The sequence below is a fragment of the Heptranchias perlo genome, chromosome 33, assembly GCF_035084215.1.
Source record: "Heptranchias perlo isolate sHepPer1 chromosome 33, sHepPer1.hap1, whole genome shotgun sequence".
NCBI classification, from domain to species: Eukaryota; Metazoa; Chordata; class Chondrichthyes; order Hexanchiformes; family Hexanchidae; genus Heptranchias; species Heptranchias perlo.
In genome coordinates, this window is record NC_090357.1 from 12,114,718 (window position 1) to 12,132,842 (window position 18,125).

At 40.5% G+C, this 18,125-nt stretch overlaps 1 protein-coding gene across 1 annotated transcript in view; it reads left to right on the top strand.

Moving 5' to 3' along the window:
• snx19b (sorting nexin 19b) overlaps positions 1-18,125 on the top strand; it is a 167,133-nt gene that overhangs the window by 45,817 nt on the left and 103,191 nt on the right. The window lies entirely within an intron of this gene.

Genomic DNA, 18,125 nt, shown 5'->3' on the forward strand with positions numbered 1-18,125 from the left:
TTTTGAGAGGATTCTATCCGTCTTTTTGAGGAGTTGAGCCTTTGCAAAAGTTCTCCATTGAGGTGATAACACTTTGTTACAGAGATAAGTTACAGGATCTATGAAGGGGTTAAACAAAGAGTTAAAAGATGCAGCTTGCTTGTTTCTGATTCACTGGTTCAGCTGAATCAGCCTGGTGTGAAATATAAAATAATGTTTGTGAAGAATGTGTGGGTTGGCACGTTTCTGTTCACAGTTTATAAATTGTCCAGCACATAGTGTTACACTGAGCAGACCCATATCGAAGTGAGAGTTTGCAAATAAGTTATATGATTAAAATTTTGTTTGTATAGGATAGATTAGTTAGCCATCAAAGAAAAAATTAGGAAAATGTCTAAAACCCAGTACATGCTGTTCTTATTTGGAATAAGTCCAGTACCGTGGAATGTAAAAATAACTGTTGTATTTTGGTTTTAGTTTTCCGCAGAAGAGAATTGTGTGATAAGGGTTATGAAGAAACAAAAGTTCAAAGTTTTGTAGTCATGAATTTGAAAACATGTTCAAAATTCCAGTATTACGGCACAATCATCTTCAGGTGCACTATAGTTTCACAAACTGATGATTGCATAAGCCAATTTTTGAAGATTAAGTTTTCAGTTGAACAGTTTTGTGGTTTAATGCGAATAATTAATTTCTCAGTTTGTGGTTCTGGCTCATTCGCTTTATCAACTATTTGCAGGATATTACTGCATAATGATGTGCCATATTCAATTTGAATTTATATTGCATCAGATATTTAACTCTATACATGTGAAAACTTAGAGGTGCAGGACGTTTGATGGATTCATGTCTCCACTTGGGATGAAGGATTTTAACAAATTAAAATTAAACTCTGTTCTGTGTTCGAATGACTTAAGGGAAGTAATGTTTAAGGTGATCAATTCACCAAAGTGAAAAGCCAGAAGGTATTGTCAGAAAAATAACCAACATCTTTGCTGGTATGGAATGTGACAATTTGATTGAAAGTCAATGAATGGAGGCTGTTTCTGAAGCAAAGAAGGCAGGTGGCAGATATTATGGGGACTATGGCCCAATGGAGCAGGTGGATCAATGAACAAGGGAGAAGTCAGATTCTAATAGTGGGAGAACTAGTCAGTGGGATAGACAGGATATCTGCGGCCGCAGTTCAGCATGTTACCTCCCGGGTGCTAGGGTGATAATTATAAAGGAGTGTGTGGATAGACTTTTGGGATGGTCGAGTAAACAGCCAACGGTCCATGTAGGAAGTAACTATGTTAGTGGGATGGAGGAAGCATCTTGCACTGGAAATACGAGGAGTTAGGAAGAAGTTCAAATAGTGTCTACTGACCGCCTTCAGAAACAGTCTCCATTAACTGATTTTCAACCAATTTCTTATACTCTAGGTGAGTTTCAGCCCTGGTGGGCACCTACCTTGGCTGCCTCCCCTTGATGATCACTTGAAACATTAGTCCCCCTAAGCTACTTGGACAAAGACCTGAATTAAAACATTTTTTTATTAACAAACCTCCTCCATCCGAAGGTGAGATATGAATCTGTCATAAGTCCTGCAGAATTTATAAAGTAAAATATCTGATGTTTTATAAATTGTAAGACCTTAAGGATTGTATTGAACACCACTTGTACCACATACTAAGGCGGCGTAAGATTAGGCATTTAAATGCCTGGTTGCGAAAGTGTGTTTCGGGAGGGTTTCATGTTTGGGCATTGGGGCCAGTTTTGTATCTGGCTTTACAGGATGGTCAGATTTCATCTGAACCAAACTGGCACCAATGTCTTGACACCAAGAGTAGATAGAGAGTTGAAACTGGTAAGCCAAGTTTGTCAGATGGAGACTTGCCTTAGAACATATGGGGGAAAGGTAAAGAATAAATACAGCGATGGGGCAAAGCAGTTTAAAATAGTAATCATGGATTGGGGTTTGGAGAGATATACCGTGGGCAGTAAGGAGAGAATAAGAAAAAATAGAAGGGAAAAGAGTTCTGAGGAGTGTGAATTGGACATTGTTACATTGTTTATATGCAAATATGCAAATTTGTACATAACAATTGAAAAACAGTTGAGAACTAGAGGTACTAATTAGAATGGAGGGATATTTTGTTCCAGCCTTCATGGAAACTTAACTTCAGCCAGGGCAGGACTGGGAACTTGATATTCCTACCTGTAAAATGTTTAGTGGAAATAAAGAAGGTAGGGGGTGTGGTCTAATTATTTAGGGACATAATTGCAGTCAAAGAAAGTTTTTATTCAACATAGGCTCAGACAGTTTGTCTCAGTTGAGCTAAAAAATAATAAGGGATCTGTTACCATATTGGAAATACATATAGACCACCAAATAGTGGGAAAGAAATTTAGGATGTGAGGTTTACAGTTGGAACCGAGTTCCAATAGTGGGAGACTTTAGTTAGGCTGAGGTAGAAAAGGATAAAACAAACATTTATGGTAACAATGGGGAGGGATTCTTAGAATTCCTCCAGGACAATTTCTGAAATCAGTATATTACATGCTCAACAAGGAAGAATGCAGTGATAGACCTGGTTCTGAGTAATAAAGGAGAATAACTGAAGGTAGGAGAGCATTTGGGAACAATGATTGTAACCTCATTAGGATCACGTTGAAATAGGTAAAGAAAAAGAGGAGACACAGATAAAGCTTTTTGGACTGGAAATCAACTCATTTCAGTGGTATGAAAGGGACCCAACCTAGATTAATTGATTGATTGATTGGAAAATTGCAAAATCAAATAGTAGACCAGTGATGCCAGATATTTCAATATGAGATGGACAAGGTACATGCTAGATACATTCTGACTCAGAGTAATGGGTGTGCATCAAATGCTGCGGTTCCATGGATAAATGGAGATTACAGCAAAAGTGAGGTTTGATTAAAAAGAGGCAAAAGATAAATATCCTACGAAATGTAATAAGTTTGGAAGAGAAGCAAAAAAGGAAGGCTACGAGAGAGTTTGATTAAAGAATGGTGGTTAACGTTCCCTCCCACATTGTTGCTTACCTCGTCTGTGCATCTAATTACTGCTGTTATGATTTTCATATGTTCAAGAGTCATAAGTTGCCTCACTCCCTCCCCAACTATCACAAAGTGTGACATCTTGAGGCCCAGGTAATTATGAAACTCAACCTAATTGTGTCAGAGTGGTGGGCAATTTTTGTATTGGAAACTTCATCCAGGTTGCTAGGAGTGCAGGACCGTAAGTCTTAATCCATCAGGCTGCCTCAGAGCATTTATTGATTTTCACAATTTAAATGTGACATCCCAATTTTAAAAATATTTCCCCATAATTATGGTCACTCCATCTCGAGAGCTGCAAGAATTTAGTCCATCTTTGGTTTTCTCCTCTGTCTGGAGAACCACCTTGCCATCACTTTTTTTCAGCTGCTTCTGACAAGATAGCAGGGATAGCGCATTACTCCGTGGAATATTAAACTGACATTTGAAAACTTGGTTAGTTGTCAGTACCTCCAATATATACGCATGTAGGAAACATGACATGAAATAGAAGAGACAAAGAGATGCTGTATTTAAACTCTAAATAAACTTTAAAATTTTAGTTAGTTTTATTATACTTACTAAAAGTCTTGTTTGGGTTAATTTGTAAACTGGTGCTGTAGTACTTAAATCAAATATAACTTCTAAATTTGAACATATCTCTGCTGGTAGAGTTTAAGGGCTCGATATAGCCAGGGCTGCGGGTTCGCGGCGGGTGGGGGGGGCGATTGGGCGCGTGGGTAATGCGCCCGGTGAAATCAGTCTGCCCCTCGCGCGATCGCAGCCTAATTGGATCCACTTACCTGGTCTTCCGGGTTCCCTGCTGCTGAGCTGTGTGTCAGGCGGACTGCGCATGCGCAGTAAGCTCTGTCAGCTGGAGGAGCTCTATTTAAAGAGGCAGTCCTCCACTGACAGATGCTGCAACAAATAGGAAAAATTACAGCATGGAGCAGCCCAAGGGGATGGCTGCTCCCAGTTTAATGATGCCTCACTCCAGGTATCATTAGATGGGGTGAGGAGGAGGGGGAGGATAGAGATCTTCCCCCCCCCGGCGGGCAGGAGGAAGCTCCTCTGCCACCAAGAAGGCCTGGCTTGAGGTGCAGAGGAGGTCACCTGCACCACCAACATATCGCGCACCTGCATACAGTGCAGGAGGCGCTGCAATGCCCTAAGTAGGTTAGCCAAAATGAGTACACTTACTCATTCCCCTACACTCTGTCCGCCACATCACCGCCCCCACCCTACATCTCCTTCTGCACTGCCAACACTACTCTGTCACATCACCCCTCATACCCACTCAAAGCTCATCCTCATCGTACCTGCACTTACTCACCTCGCCAGTACTCATCCTGCCACTACCACTCAACCCAATCCTCAAACAATCTCATGGCTCTATCTCATACTCACCCTCTTATGCATCTCTTTCACGGTCAGCCTCACTCAACCTGCCACTACCTGTGCTGTAGCCACAGCGCATGCATCATATATGTGCAGTAGGAAGCGTAAGGCAAATGTGTCGTGAGCATGAAGGGGATGCACAAGGGTGTTTGAGGGTTTGTCATGGTTTTTACTTATATTTAATTTCTGACCAACTCACATCACATATTATATTGGCAACACTACTGCCACGTCTTTGCGAATCTTGTCTGGTTTGTGCAATAATGCCCTTCCCTGAGGATCACAATGAAGACCCACACCTGATGCCACCCATTGTGTCACCGCAAAGTGGGTGTAGGTGTATTTGCAGGGCTCTTTTGTGCAGACGACTGAGAGACGTCGGCGATGTCCCCAGTGGCACCCTGGAAGGATGCGGAGGAGAAGTTGTTGAGGGCAGTGGTGACGTTGACAGCGACAGGTAAGAAGATAGTGCTCGGGCCAGCCGGGAGCAGCTCAGCATCAAAGAGGCTGCAGATGTCCACGAGTACATGTCGAGTGACTCTGAGCCTCCATGTGCACTGCTGCTCAGAGAGGTCCAGGAAGCTGAGCCTCGGTCTGTGGACCCTGTGGCGAGGGTAGTGCCCCCTGCGACGCATCTCTCTCTGCCGTTGCCCTCCCTCCTGCTGTGCAGGTGGATGTGTCACAGCACTGTGTTGTGGAGCTCCACGTGTCAGAGGTGGACGGCTTGGCCGGCGAGGCTGGTGATGCTGTTCACCCTCCGAGGAGGTCATGACTGCAGCTACGGCGGCCCCCATCCGGAAGATGCACATCTGAGGGGGTCCGCAAGGTAGGTACATGTCTCTGGACCCCGGGCTAAGTGTGCAAGTTGGTGAATTTGATTGTCGGGGAGGGTGGTGGAGGCCAAACTTTGTCCCAAGTGACAGAGTGGCCTCCTGCAATGAGTGAGGGTCTCCCCCTCCACCTGTCAAATGGACCTTTGCAGCTGCCACAGGCTGATAGCTGCAACACGTCCATTTCAACTGGGAGTGTTTCCCCCAGTATGGGAGACAGTCCCAGTTGTTTCTAATATCCCACCCATCCTGACATATTCCCGTAATCAGTTCTGTTAATGACCTGAAATACCAAGGTAAATAGTCTCAAGTGGCACCCCGCTGGCTTTAATTGCCTGCGGGAGTCCCACATGCGGGGACTGCGCGCGCACGTCGGCGCATCTGTGGGGAACCCGGAAGTGGGCGGGTTGGAGCCGGGCTCCCGACCCGCTCTGGGATTCCCCGATTTTCGGAGCCCCCCCCCCGCCAGGAACGCACCCGATAGCGGGTGCTAAAATGGAGGCCTAAATGTAGCGTGTTATATTTACCTCAACTTTAACTCTTCTGCAGTTATTTTTTTTTACAGTTATAAGTGGATAAATTCTGAAATTTTGAATTAAATAAAAATACTGGATTGATTAGAATGTGGATATCATTATTTGATGTCACCTTCAAACTGTGGTGTTCCTGCGGATGTCCAGTTTTTACACTCTTGCCCCAGGGCAGAAAACAAATCTGTCTTGTGGAAGGTCTAATTTGTACATGGGACTGAGTTTTTGGCTTGTCATATATTTTGAAAGGTCTGAGTTGTTTAAATCCCCTGCCATATTTATATTGAATGTCAGAAATAATTGCTGTTTTGCTGTGTAGCCAAAATCATCTTATAAACACTTAAATTAGTACTGTCAGGCGATTTTAGAGGTTTGGATAGTGCATGAAGATGCTCGGCCTGTGTACCTTCATCAGTGGCCTGTTAAGAAAATACCATGTCTCCAATGAGCAATTGTGGATATACTGAAGAATGTAGATAAAAACATTATAATTGATACAGACTTTGGTTAGAGAACAAGCCTTTCTACTGTGCGAACCTATCCTTAATTCAGTCTAAACTGGCACAAAATGAGCCATGTCAGTTAGTTCGTAAGGATTAAAAAGAAGTCAGAAAATGCAGTCTGTCACAGCTGAAAGAGAAAAGGTGGGTTGTTTCAGATGGAGATCTTCCATTGGAACAAAGTTAATTTATCTAAATTATCCACCAGTAACCCACCTTTTCTCTTTCAGATGCTGACAGACCTGACGTACATTTCCATCATTCTCTGCTTTTACTTCAGATTTCTTTAGCATTCAGATTTTTCTTTTATGTGAAGTTCCTAAAGATGGATGATGTAGCAAATAGCAGTGCTGTATTGCTTCTACTGTTTAGCATTTGGCGATATGCAGAGCGAGCTGAATATTGAACCTATACTTTTCTGGCATTGTTAATGGACGTCAGTAAGTGTAGAAAAAATGTTACTCTGCATGTTTTCTTTCCTTCAAAAAATGACTCGTTAGTGTAGTAAGTCCATTATGTGGCCCATGGGCCAAATCTGGCAACCAAGCTGCTTTCATCCAGCCCCCACTTCCTATAAAAGGTGTATCAAGCCAATTTTAAATGCACTTTTTTCATTGGAAGAGGAATTTGGCTTTGTGTGATTCATACGAGAAGAAGAGGGACCTGATGAAAGAATAACTTATCTGCAGCCCTTTAAACCCCCTGGCCCTGGAAGACAAGAAAAGGTGAAATTAAAGCAACCAATCCTCCAGGAGGGTGTTTAAAGAGATGAGACTGAAGGTTTGCAGTATTCCAGCTTTGGGCTAGGGGAGGGATGGATGGAGAAGGATGAGGATGAGGATGGAGATAAAGGATGAAGGGGAAGAGGTGAGATGGCTTGAATCTATTCTGTGTAGGGAATTGGAATATTTATGTACAGAAGCATCACTTTTTTTGTGTAGGGGATCTGGCGTTTTTGTGATTGTGTTTGAATTTTCTGTGTATTGGGGCTTGCCATTCTGTATAATCACTCACTTTGACACAAGGACTTGGCCCCCAGCTCGAAAAGGTTGGATATTCTGAGTTTGAAATCCAGCTGAGAAAAATTTGGAAGAAGAGCTTTTGTTTCTTTAAATGAGTCTGTCAGTCAGAGTCACTTTGTAATGGAGAGGAGTCCACAGCACAGTTGTCTCCTGATGTTTCAGTGATTACTGCATCCTCTTCAGAGAGACTATAAACATAGAAACCTGGGGAAGGAAGTGGGGTCTAGTAATGGAGAGGGAGCTCTTCTAAATTTGAGAAATGCATTGGTAGGACATTGTGAAGGAATCATGTATTACATCTAAATTATGCATTATTTCTGGTCAATGTCATAACTGGACCTGGGAATGTTTAATGCTGTTTAATGTAAAAAGTGAAAAAAAAATTCCTTTGTATTATTCCTTCTTGCCTTGAGCACATTACAGCGACAAAGCTAAAAAGGCGGAAAAAGCTTCATTGCACATACTACGTTGCCTTTCTGTACAAATGCTTTAAGATGTCTGGAGCATGAATTAGCTAAAGAATGTGGACTGAAAGGATAGAACTGTGACGAGGAATAGAAAGATGGGCTGTAATTTTATCCTGATACTTTTTCCAGCTTGACATTATTGCTGTGCTAACTGTCTACTAAAGCATTCATTTTTGCAATAAATTTAGTAGTGATTGTGAATATGGCAAAATATCCTTTTTTTGTGCTTTGGCAGACATAATGCAGCAGTATGAAGTGCCATTTTCCATTTGCCAAATAAATACACATGCCTAGTTTAATTAGTTTCTGACCTGTTTTTGCATTGGCATACTGGAATTTTATGGAGAAAAAAACAGCCACAATTAATTTTTTTTTAAAAAATGAGTTCTTCCCCAAATGGGTGAAGCAAAATCAAATATAATAAAAATAAAATCATGATCGTAAGGCCATTGAGAATCGCTTACCCATCAGGGTCAGGGGCATTTGAGTAAGAAAACATAACATTTTTGAGACGTGTCTATTGCATTTCAGGCATCACACTTTGTCCAATATGCAAATTTCCATCACTTAAAAATTAAAGAAAGAAAGCCAGCCATTTGTTGCTGGATTCTTTTGACTTTGAAGAGGAGCTTGGGATTTACAAACATCTGCCAATCTGCAGAGAAACTTCCCAGCAACAGAAAATCTCTGATTAATCACAGCGTCTGCCAAAGAGCAATTGACCTCAGAAGTTGCTTATTTCGCCCTTGTGGCTTTAAAGGGACCTACCAGTTATGCATTGCTTCACTTTAACGGCAGAATAATAGATTATGTATTATGTATTATAATGCTCCCATCCTTATGATAAATGCATCCTCTGACTTACCATGAGCAATGCTTGGAAGATATTATTGGGAGAAAAAAAAGACCAGTTTGTGAATGCACTTTGCTGCACAAATTGATAGAATTTGTGTGCAATGACTCATAATGATGACTACATTAGAAATCTTGAGGACTTCAATCAGTTTTCATCAATCAAAACTGGCAGGCACTTGCAGTGTATATCTTATGAATTAAATGTTCAAAGAGATCATGAGGTTTGTTTGATGTCAGTTCCAGACATTACTTAATAGTATAACATTTACCTTTCTTTTTATGCACATTCCATCTAAAGTATAATAACTTGGAGTTTCTTTATTCCCACTGGCCTCCCATCCGGATGACCCATCTATTTTGGCAGTTGCAAAGTATTTCTAAGAATCCAAGGCAGTTGCATTAGCAATTCCATCTTTATGTAACTTTTTGCTTGGTTTAGCTGCAGTTCATTAAAACTTTATATTAAATCCATTTTTTCTTTAGAATGTCCAATTATGAATTGCCTTCTATTTAACGTTTCATTCAGATTTTTTTGAGTGTGTTCTAGTCATTGAATCGGGTTTGAAAGTGGAAGTGTTGATCATCCATACATTGGACGTGCGGGCTTGCAAGTTGTCTCCCGAAAGGTTCCAATTTCTGGAGCTCCACTGGAATGTTGTAGGAAAAATGTGATCCCCTTGAAATGTGTCTCCTTCTTTCCATTGGTCTTTGTGTGACTTGTCTAATCATAGATGGTTTTTGCTCATCCTGGTAATTACCCGGTGGTGCTCAGTTGCCACAATTGGCTAGCATATTCTCCTTTCATCACTGAGACCTGGGTTCAAATCTACCTCAGACCAATGGGATGAAAGTTTGTTGGTCCTAAGGGCCATATGTAAAATGAGCTACAGGGGATGAATTTCCGGAAACAGTATAACTAACCAGGGAGTGCTTGATGCCATTCTGGGTTCCAAAAGTAGAAGTGTGTTCAATTCCCCAGCAACAATGCCCTCACTTTGAGGCGTATCAAAATTCACTATAAAACCTAATTCCCGTTCATTGATTGAAATAAAATAGTTTGGATTCTATCGGGGTAAGGACCATGCATTTACTGCAGTAAAGTTCTTTAAGTGCTGAAAATTACAGAGATCCATGGTATGAGCACCTGGCGGCTAGCGGTGAAAGTCAGCTATGTAAACATGCTAGTTCAAGTGGGCACAGCAGGAACTTCAAAGCACATGGTGCCAATACAGGTTCTGTACAGTACGTGCAGTACTGGCACCAGTAAAATGTTTGCGCATTGGGTACCAGAAGAAATTTTTATTCAGTTATAAAATCATAAATAAAAGATTTTGAATGATAGGCTATTCTGTGCTAGACTTTTTATAAAAGCAAACAAAAAAGCTCATTTTAAATTTTCTCCCTTCGATTGCACAGATTACTTTACACTGATTTTAAACCTCGATTTTAACCTGTCTACCCGACCAGAACGGGGAGGGCAGGTGGTTAATATAGCAGTAGAAGATTTACCGTTGCCGTTCCACACGCTCCCGCCCATCACCATTTTAACCACGCTCTTTTTGGAGGTGGCCGAGGCGCCTGCCTCAGGTGAGCTGGGGGCCTCATAAATATATTAAAATCAGGGTCCTTTGATGCAGTTAGGACCCCAACGCAGTTTTAACTAAGAATCGTGGCAGTCCCACCCAGTGTCTGATCTGCCAGCAAAACCTGGGAGCAGGCGGATCTGGGGACAGAAGAGGCACAGCAAATTAAGGCATTTTTAATTTCTTCCTGTTTCCTTGTGCGCCAGGAGCAGGAGAAGTGTTCTTCTGGGACCCACAAGGAAACTTTGGGCCTCCCCTACCCTGGGCTTCCACTTCGCTCCCCTGACTGCAATGCCCTCCCATCCCCCCTCAAAATCACTTAGCTGAGTGCTGGGGACCTTTTCCTTCAGGTCCCTGGCGCCTGCCTCCTGCCACCTGCCACCTAAAATCCTGCTCCTGCCTGCCGGTCAGTTAGCTTTTCCCACCTGGTTAAAACCTCCAGGGTATCTTGTCCACCTCGGCCCTCGCTCGCATGACTCCCACGGGAGTTAAAATCTGTGCTTTTGTTTAACCTCCTGCATTTAAAAAAAAGTCACTACGTTTCAAATCAGTTTATGGTATGTGAAGTATTTTGGGACACTTCCGAGTGAGGAATATAGCACTATATAAATAAAAATCTTTCTTTTATAATTATTCTAGAATGTTGATTGGAATTTTCATGAGTTCCTCATTTTGAGGAGGATTTTTTTTTGAAGTACCATGTGACCCAAATATCTGTTTAACCCAGGATATGGGAGGCTTAATGCATTAAGGATGTAACACATTGTTAGATGGAAATGAAGCACTGTGTTGGTGAATATTCCCTTTTAAAATATATATATATATATAGTTTATTTATTCCCAGCATATTTTAATGTCACAATTTAAGTCTGCAAAACTTGGAATGGTAAGCCCCAGCTGTGAGTTATGTATTTTTTGCAGGCTTAAGGGATTTGCCAAGATGATTAACTATTATTGCTCTCCAGTGGAAGGATGCAGCATTGGTGCTGAATGCGATGATCACCTGTATATCCTAAATTCATTATAATCTATACTTAGGGCCACTGTGTCTTTCTGGTCTCAGCTTAAATCGAGCCATAAGCATACCCCTAGTTTAGCAGCAAATATGACTGATTCTCACTTACATTTTTTTACTTTTTATTTTAAGCACTGGCCATAATTTGGTACCATATCACTTTTAATAGCCCGCGTTGGTATTTAATGAGATAGATCAACAATTGTATTTTGGAGCGTGGAGGGGAGAAGAATGCCAGAACACAAAACAAAGTCATAAACCAATTTAGAGATGTAAGTTACAAGGAGAAGGAAACCTTATCTGAAAAGAAAAAAAAACAAAAATGCACTTCAGCCAATATCAGCAAATTGAGACTTGGGAAAACAGCACAAAATAAAGAATGGATTTTGTGTTTGGCAACTGTAGGCACTATTTGAAATGTTGCAGCATTAAACATCACAGTCATGGTTCTGGCATCTGTGGCTGCTTCTGCTTATTGCCCACTCTCTAGTTCTTTCTGTCATCCTTTTCTGTCTTTGGCTTTCTCTGTTTTTGGCTTTCTCTGTTTTTGTAGCTCTCACAAACTTTTTCTTATCTCCCTCTCTCTGTGGTTGGGTTCCCCCCCCATTAAAAATGACATTTCTAGGTAGTGCTACTCTGTCAATGTGCGGCAGGCAGGCATTCGTCCTTGGTGTTATAAACTGGATAGCCAGGTGGTGAAGGATAGAATACTGGAGTCCAGACTTCAGTTGCTTCCAAGCCTTTATTCACAGAATTCCACATTACACCCACGCCACGCCCTAGATTAGCTCTTCTATAAATGGATACAAGAGAGTTCTCAATTGATAACGCAATTAACACTAATTGATATAAATCACATGGATACAACTAACACTTGGGTGGCAGATAGCGTGGGAGAGAAGCTGGGTATTTGAGTGGTTTTGAGTTGGGCAGACAGTGTTGCTGAGGGTTGGGAGAAAGGTGGATGGGCAAGACTGGAGTTGTAGATGGGAGATAGATTAACAACAAAGTGTGGGGACAACAGTTACTTGTTTAATTATACAGTTCATTAATTAATACAAGATAATGAAATGTAGCTGTTAATGTAATGGTATAATCTATCCAATTAATAGCGAGTGGATCACAGGGAGCTGTAATGGTGGTTGTATGCCACAGAAACTTTCTTTTAGTAAAATGTGATTGGTTGTTTCTGTGACTCAACTGATCAGAAAGGACAACACATGATTCTGGCATTTAATTTGTTCCTGGTAACATGGTTCTGAGATCTGATTGGTTCCTGGTAATGCGATCTCATTGGGCAAGTGGACAGTGGCTCGATTGGTTGAAGAGACACTCTCGGCATATGTTTATATAGTCATATATTTTTAAAAAAACATTCTTCGGGATATGGGGGTCACTGCAAGGTCGGTATTTAGTGTCCATCCCTAGGTGCCCTTGAGAAGGTGGTGGTGGGCATTCTTCATGAACTCATGTGGTGAAGGTACTGCTACAGTGCTGGAAGGTAGGGAGTTCTAGCATTTTGATCCAGCAACAACGAAGGAACAGCAATATATGTCCAAGTCAGGGTGGTTTGTGACTTGGAGGGGTACTTGGAGGCGATGTTCCCATGCAGGTGACCGTGGGAGATCTGAAGTCAGCCTTCAAGGATTTTGGCGGCATAAATCCCACCCTGCTGCATTTATGTTGCTGAATCTGGAACAAAGGAATTGTGGGGCCATTGCTTCAAAATTCAAGCACATATGTCCTAATAATCCTATTTCTTTATTTCTCTCTCTCTATCTCTCTCTCTCTATCTCTATCTTTATCTATATTTCTCTATCCTTGCTTACCTGAAGTTAAGAAATATGCATAGCTTGCTTCAAACACCTTCCAAAATTCAACTTCCAATGTTTTCAGATCATTTAGAAAAACAAACAGAAAAATTTTAGCTTGTGCAAAGGCACATACTGAGTTTTCCATTGAGGACAAATAAATTTCCATAAACAATGAGTGTTTTGGAATTTATAAACAAAAGTAAGCAGCAAGTGAACAATCAATACTCTGTCTGTTTCTGTCTCACACAGAGGTGTCCCTCTTTGAAGTAAAAACTCAGTATTAGTTTTGTGAAAATTTTACTGAAAAATCTTCTGAAATTTGTCCATCAACCTTTATGCGTACTGCACGTGCTGAAACCTGGCACCATTGGAATTGTCAGCACAGAAAGGTCAGAGTAGGAGTGGGAAGGGGAATTAAAACGGCAAGCGACTGGCAGGTCAGGGTCACTTTTGTGTTCAGAGCGGAGGTGTTCAGCAAAGTGATCACCCAGTCTGCGTTTGGTCTCCCCATTGTAGAGGAGACAGCATTGTGTGCAGCGGATACAGTATACTGAATTGAAAGTAGTAGTGAAACAGCGGTTTACTTGTATTTCTTTCAATTTAGTGTACTGTATCCGCTGCACACAATGCTCTATCCTCGAGCGTGATCCTGACCTACTGGTCGCTTGCCATTTTAATTCCTCTTCCCACTCCTACTCTGACCTCTCTGTCCACGGCCTCTTACACTGTTCCACTGTTCCATTTTCGAGGATTTCATTTCCACATCGTTCACCTGAGGAAGGAGGTAGCCTCCGAAAGCTTGTGAATTTAAAATAAAATTGCTGGACTATAACTTGGTGTTGTAAAATTGTTTACAATTGTTCCAATGAAGTTCAACGTAAGCTCAAGGAACAGCACCTCATCTTTCGTTTAGGCACTGCTCCCATTTTCTCAGTCAGCTCGTGCTGGTAATGGTTCTGCTGCTGCCATTTACAGCTGCTATTGATCAATCTTTTGTTTCTTAACCTGTCCTATTACCACCTTCCTTGCCTTGCACCATCATCCCTTTTGTCATTTAATCACTCGTGCCCTCCACCCTATCAGAGACCTTCCTTTTGTTCTTTCCTCCCCCCTCCCTCCCTCCTTCCCCCTCCCTCCCTCCTTCCCCTGGCTCTGTACCTGCTCAAAAACTTTACTCTTTTAACATCTTCCAGTTCTGACGAAAGCTCTTCGACCTGAAACGTTAACTCTGTTTTTTTCTCCACAGATGCTGCCTGACTTGCTGAGCCTCTCCACCATTTTCTGTTTTTATTTCAGATTTCCAGCATCCGCTGTATTTTAGTTTTGATTTTGCATTTATATCATTCCTTTCAAGTTCTCAGGACCTCCTAAAGCACTTCACAGCCAAGGAATTATTTTTAAAGTCTAGGCACTGTTGTTTACTCGGTGAAAGCAATGACCAAATTGTGCACAAACATGATCTGATAAATGGCCAGTTAATCTGTTTTGGTGATGTTGGTTGAGGATTGACTGTTAGCCAGCACACAGTGAGAACTTGCTGCTCTTCTAAACCCAGTCTTTTGAGAGAGGCTGAGAAGTTTAAAAAAAAATTAATGAAGATACTTAAAGACACACAAGATAATTTTATAGGTAAATTTTAAAATACTATTGTGAAATGTAATTTTTCACATCTTCATGTTACAAATATTATTTTGGACATTAGAAATTTCAGATACAGTCCCCACTATTTGCACCGTCCACACTTATCACGGGCAGCCGCCAATATCGGGCAAATGGCACTAACTATTTGCCATTACCATAGGCATCAATTGCAAAGGTGTCACTAATAACGTGTTAAATGCGCCAACTATTTTGGGCAGTTCAATAAGTGCTTACCCTGTACTTAACGATTTAAAAAGCTCTGATAATTTCAGGCAAAGTCGGGGCTTCAAGCAGTTTCAGTCAGCTGTTCGCATCTCATTACCGTGCAATTACTTTAGTGATGAAATTCTGGATGCAACTATTAACAATTAGGAGACGTAGTTGGTAAGTGGAGATTACCTGCTTTTTAAAAAAATGTGTTGGTTACTTCATTTTTGTAGTCTTACTTTCCACTTAAAGCTGGCAAATCGCGTTAACTACAATGCGCCTGCTATAAACGGTGAGCACTGTACTAGCAAGAAAAATGACAGTTGAAAGGAATTTGAAATTGTTTTTGAGCAATTTGATTGATCGGGGTAGATTTTCACTCTTCACCACCTGGACGGTAATCTGACGGAGCAGATTGACCACCTCTTGTAGAAACAGCCTGATCAATGGAATGCAAACCAGGTGGGTTCTATAATGGGTGGATGATCCACTCTGCCATATTACCTTCAAAGCGGTAAAGACTAAAATCTACCCCGCTGAGTTTCAGATTGGGGTTTCACGAGTATGCATAGTTACAGGTTTGTCAGTATAGTTACAGCATTGTGATTTGTTTTTTTAATTGTAGCTGATCAAAAAGTGTGCTGCCAGAATATTACAGATGGGAGCCCATCCTACTGTACTGTTTTTAATATACCACTCGTGAATTTCCCATGTTGTTGCTCACTGAGAGAGAGATACAAGCAAATTCTTAGTAATGATGTAATGTATGCAGAATACCGATTCTTATTTTTTACTTCCATGTTGTTACTAATGACACAGTCCTCATATACATATTTAGCACTGCACAACATTTTGTTGACTGTCTTGAATCTGTTGCATACAACAGAAGCATTTAGTGATTTAAAACATGATGAATTTATGCGCACTGAACTAAATGACGTCAGGACTAGCGAATGCAACACTTTCATTAAAGCATGCAATTCTGTGATGAAAAGCATGCAGAAACACATCATCATGTCATCTGTAAAAGACTCCTCGTAAGCTTCTGAAGGGATTTGGTAAGTTGGAAACAGATATTTCTTTCAGCTGTACACAGAATTTCAGAATCAAGGGGTGTAGATTTAAGATAAAGCAGATTAAAGTAAGTAAGCAATTAAGACAACATTCTTTAGCATAAGTCTGAACAACCTAAGGAATAAACAGGAAACTTTAAGGTGTTCCAAAAAGGAAATAGACAAGTTCCTTGCATCTGAAAAGATTCCTCGTTACTGAAAAGCTAGAGATGGTTTGGAGGAAATTTAATTGGCAGGCTGGTTGGTCTGATGGTCTCCTGCCTGAAGAGGTCCTATATTAACATCATAAAATCGTAAACTAAACCATGATATTCAGTCTGAATGTTACAATATATTTGATTGGAAAATATTGCTGATCTCACTGTGCTACTGAGTTATCCTTTATTATTTTTATTTTGTATAATTCCCTCATTTTATCATTATTTTTAAACCTAGAGGCTATTTGGTTTCAGAAACCTGATTTAAAATCCCAATAAAGTTTCTTGCAATTAAAAATTTTCAGCCATATTCAAAATCTGTGGCTTTGAAAACAGTTTTTTGAAGGATGTAAAATATTTCATGGACCATTTTTCTTTCAAATTGGCAAAAAATCATGAAGGAAGTCTTCATTTTAAGATTTTAGCAGTTAAACTAATTTGGTGATGTTTAATACTGCACTCAGTAAAACATTAATGGGGTGTCATGTGCAGTTCCAAGAATTTAACTGGGCAGCATTGCAGAATATTTAGGTTTTGGGCAAAATATTACAATGAATTATTGCTTATTCACCACTGAGGCTTGAAATATTTTGGTTGTTTTGAGATTTTTATATTAACAAAATTAAGTTAAGCAGTTCCTTATGTTTCAACAGTATTAAACATTCTAACACCTAGCACTAATAGCACCTTAAAAACCACTGTTCACGAGTAATGTTCCTATTAATGGTTGTTCATGCCGCCAAATGTTAATTTATGTATACAACTTTAACAGAGGTTGCATATATTACCCAATAAATTATATTCTCCAGCAACTTATGTTCAGTCCAAATGGATGTCACTGTACTATATGATTTTTTTAATATATAGTTTGAAGCTGTAATAAACCTTAACCCTCTGACAGACAAAATCCTTGGAAATGGTCATTGCACAGATTACTGCAGGCGAGCTACATACAGGCTTGCAGAAGCTGCATTCATGCTTGGTTTAGCCTCATTATCTTTAAAAAAAAACCCTGTTATCTGATGGAAAGTGATATGACTCTACAGTGATAATGGTAATGCTAGCAGTAGTGGAAGATGGGACCCTTTTATGGTAAAGCATGAATGCTCTCAAGAGATGTTACGACGATTGATACCAATCTAAGACCAGTATCTGTGGAGTGCATTGCTGATTATACTATCTCGGAATTTGAGATCGGTACCTGTGGAGTTCACTGTGAATTTGGCAGAACAGACTGACACTTGCAATCACGTAGCACTGCTCGCTGACCATTTGAATGTTAATCTTAGCAGTGAGTTAGGCACTGTATGTCTTTTGTGAAATTAAAACAATTTAAAGGCAAGTAGTGCCTGGCTACCAATGTGATGTAATATAACCCAACAACATAAAACACAAACAGCAAAGTTATTCATACTGTGTTGATTTGAGTCCATGAGTTGTATAAATGCTCTAACAAAACTGTAGCCATTGTACTATTTTGTGCAATAGAAATGCTGAAAAATGTTTTTATAATTGACGTTTGAATACTTGCTTCCATGTAGATAGACCAATACTCTGCACAATCTGGTGATATAATTGGAAACACAGATTCTTTGTAGCCTTGTGTACTGTGGAATCACACTGCTTCGAGTGTATGAATGTGCCATTTAAAAGAGGGAAACTTTATCAGTGGAAAGGCAATGATGTCCTAGCACTACATGTGTCATTGTGTGAAGACAGGGAGGTTCTGTTGCATTTAATTTAAATTTGGGTATCAAGCTTTTTAATGTGCAGCAGTTGTAAATATTCAGAGCTGCAATTAGATTATAGGCTATCAAATTCTGATTGGTTGAGAACTGTGCATAGTAAACTAGAATTGCCCACTGTCATAGTAAAAGAATCTGACCGAGAAATTGGTTTGCATTCAAATTCGGGTAAGCATTTCTGATAGCGTCCTTCCACAGTGCCACTGTGGACTTGCTGTCTTACT